Raw genomic sequence first — 3,937 nt, 5'->3', positions numbered from 1 at the left:
GATGTGTCAGAATTATTTTTTTTTTTAAAGGACGTCTGATTTGTAATTGACTGATTGATAAATGGATTTTGTTTTGTTCTGAAGCATTCTTAAATACATTTGTTCAGTACAAATAAAAAATCATACATCTTCGTTTTAATTGATATAAATAACATGGATTGATTGATTGATTGATCGAACGACTGATTGATTTAATGACATCATTGTCACGAATAATCTTGGTGTTTAACTGATTGATTGGTTGATTGATCAATTGACTGGTTGATCAATTGATCAGCATTCATTTCTCTAATATAAGGAGGACATATCATTGGTGTTTTATTGATTCATTGATTGATGAATGATTGACTTAATGATTGAAAGATTGATTGCTGATGAATTGATAGATTGATCGCTTAAGACCGTCAATACTACTGGGCCAGAGGGGAATAGACCACACAGCGAGGTCACTGACAGGTGGCTATATCATTAACTCATCTCTCGACTAACATTAGAAAAAGAGGATCATGGGGGACCAACAGGCACCGATTGGGGAAGTTTTCTATATAGAGGGAGCAAGTAGCTACAAGTAGGACAGTGGGGCTTAACTATTCGATTTTGTATTAAATTGTTTATCCGTTCATTCAACTAGTTATGGATAAATTATTACAAATGTTTACAACTTTGAATTTGAATCGAACAAATATTGTAAACCATGCGCAATTAATCGAGGTGCATAAAATTGTTGGAAAAAACATTATTGAAAAAAATTGAGCTCAATTGAAATGATAATTCTTTCTTTTCTCTTTTTTTTTCACTCACTGACTGAATTCTTTAATTTGAGAGCCGAAATCATTGCACATTTATGGGAATAATTTGATTTATTGGTTTATTGATTTTTATATCATGTTTCTCATCTCTTTTTCGAAATTCATATTCATGTGCATTAACGTGACATTTACATTTGATACATTTTTACAATACAGCACATTACATTTTCTATGAAACGTTACAAATTTAATTACACGCCTAATGCATAACCAATAAGTAAACCATAGAAAATGTAAATAAAGAAAATTGAATTACACGCTGATGCATAAATGGCAAGAATTGAAATAGGGGAATTGCTGGTTTATCATTATGGACTGTGGGAGAACTTAATGGCAAATCACTTCTGCATACTGAATGAAGAGTAGAGGACCAATCGTCCAATCACATAGCTGAGCCAGTGGGAATGTTTCACAAAGACTGAGATCGAATTAAGTTGGACTTGAATTATGGCATGCCGTTCATGCCACTGATACTATAGTTACTCTAACCATTCCTGGCATTGGTTGGTCACAAATCTACAGAATTATTTTGATAGTTTATTATGGAAGGAAAAATAGTATCTAAAAATCATAATTTCTAAGGTTTTACCCCTCTAATTTTACATCTGGTTCAAGACTTTTTAAGGGCATGAATCGCATACCGTAGCATAGGTCCAAGTCTTCAATATAACTTAAGTTTACAACGTAAGTAACTTTTTTTTCTTTCTTTAACGTTGGCCGGAAAGTAAGCCATACATGACATTTTTCATTTGACAACAAACAATAGCGGTTCCCTATTAATTTTAGAGTCACGCCCACCCATTAGTGAGTCACGAAACAAACTATGATTTTTCAATCACCTTGGAATATCTCATTATTTTTCTAATTTCTTTCAAAGTTTTATCTTCATGTCGTTTCTCTGATAATTTCTGCTTCCGCACAATTCAACGTGGTGTTACAAAAGTTGGGTTGCCACAGTTCAAAAGTTTAAGTTTAAGGGCCACGGTAGGCCCGCCTTTACAATGCACGATGTAAAGAACAAATTAATACCATTTTATTCCTATATACAAGTTATACTGCACTTTATTGGTGTGAGGGAGAAAAAAAAATAATCGTTCGGCTTTCCCATGCATAGACAGGCATTACTGAATACCGATAATGGGCGAGATCTAATGCAAACAAAATTCCCTATTATATCCCGCCGAGTTTTTAGAAGTCTCTCTCTCTCTCTCTCTTTCCTCCCTCCGTCTCTCTCTGTCTGTCTCTCTATCTCTGTCCTCGCTGAACAAAGATGAATTACAAATGGACAAATTTCAGGGTTTTGTTGTCTGTCTATATGTCTTTCAATGGTCCACGATCTCTCTCTCCCCCTCTCTCTTTCTCTCTCGGTCACGGCTTTCAGTGGGTGGAATACAAAAGATGTCTGTTATGTATTATGTCACTGATGCGACTCGAGGAATACAAAAGACTTAGGCGTGTACAACGCGTATTAATACCTCTGGGGCCTTGTTTGCAGGTATATGGAAATCAACACAGCGCGGCGGTCTGTGTATAGTGAAAAGGTGTGTGCGTATGTATACTGTGTGCGTGTGTATACTCAAGAAGGGTGCGACTCCACTGGACTTTATAAACTAACGCCCTGTATGTTAAAGCTAGTTAAACTATTTTCACTCGTTCACATACTGCTGTTTATGTATTGGTAGCAAAACGTAATCTTTCTCGGAGAATACATCATATCTTCAAAAGGAGTCATTTCCTAAGCCGATTCATACGCTAATTTCACGGTGAGTAAAAGAAGATCGAGTATAGACTAGACTAAGAAGTATAACTTTCATGTTATTCGCGGTTTTGGGAGGAGAAACTTTGATGATTTAACTGTACAAATGATTTAACTAGCGAGAAAAAAATAATACAAGACTCGAAAACTTGAATTAACATTTTTCTTCTTAGCTCAAACGTTGACGACCGAGTAGTTCTTGTAGTGAAATTATGTTCGTAATATTGAGTATGTTGATAAGTATTACTAGTTAGGCCTTTGTATAGGTCGTTCCTGATATCTTGTAGTATCAGTTTTCTTTAAAAGATTAGTTTGTTTAGTTTTATTTTCGTTTTAATCTTGTAATTACGTTGATAACCGATTTATTGTTTGTGCGAACCATACCCAAATCAAGTATTTTATTTTATGATATGTATGCATGTTAATATTCCCATTAATTGCAATATACCTGGTTATTAATTGAGTTGAGTTGAGTTGAGTTGAGAGGGCCTGCGGTCCTGAAAAGCGTGATATAAGAACGAACTATTATTACTATTATTATAACTTGTATGCATAATTCTTGAAGAAAGTTTTTTTTTTACCCGAGGCTTGTCAGACATAGCAACATCTTAAGTTTTTAGCAGATGTTTCAGCATTTACTGATAAATCAAATGTAAAGCATTCAAATAACAATAACAGTATAAAATATGATTGATTTACATTATAAGAGTGAAAACTGAAAGCATGGAGGTAAGTAAAAGAATCCAAATAACTACAGAGACTAACTTTCATAAGCATGAATGCTTGAGTCGATAGTAGCCGGGAAAGGGGGGGGGGTGGGTGGGTACATAACGCTGTTATAGGAGTATGTAGGAGATTAAAGCCTCACGTCTAAAGATTTTGTACAGAAAGTATCTAAATAAAAAGTGGAAAGAAAGTAATGCATGGAAAGTGAATCCCATCCATTGAGATGCTAAAATGCATATCGGGTAAAGTACACAGCATACAGCATGACCACAAATATGTCTTTGTTGCGCAGAATACAGTATCCAACGCAAATAAATGGTTGGTATTCGTAAAATAATACTTGAAAGGTACCATGCATGATTAACGACTGATTCATAGAACTTATCTGGCATTGCAATAATTTGGCATAATAATATTAATTGCAATTGTATAGAATACCTACCTTCAATAATATTCTTTACAAAAATTCTTGGAATGTTGCACCAAACAAGTTTGGAAAGGTTATGTTCACTGAATTATATTATACAACTATGCGGGTATATTTTTATACTATTGTTTTATAAATATTGATATTTTTACTTTTACTATCATTATCATTATTATTATCATTATTATTATGTTCATTATGATTAGTATTATTATCATA

General features: G+C 33.9%; 1 protein-coding gene across 1 annotated transcript in view; it reads left to right on the top strand.

The window, feature by feature from the left end:
• Positions 1-2,412: 2,412 nt before the first annotated feature.
• LOC589127 overlaps positions 2,413-3,937 on the top strand; it is a 16,428-nt gene continuing 14,903 nt past the window's right edge. The window contains exon 1 of the mRNA XM_030995110.1: positions 2,413-2,572. The gene's annotated coding sequence lies outside the window, so the exon portion shown is untranslated. The remainder of the gene's footprint in view (positions 2,573-3,937) is intronic.

The sequence above is a fragment of the Strongylocentrotus purpuratus genome, unplaced genomic scaffold (genome assembly GCF_000002235.5).
Source record: "Strongylocentrotus purpuratus isolate Spur 01 unplaced genomic scaffold, Spur_5.0 spur5_contig_852, whole genome shotgun sequence".
NCBI lineage: Eukaryota > Metazoa > Echinodermata > Echinoidea > Camarodonta > Strongylocentrotidae > Strongylocentrotus > Strongylocentrotus purpuratus.
Note: the sequence above shows the minus strand (reverse complement) of the source record. Positions and strands in the feature narration are given on the sequence as shown.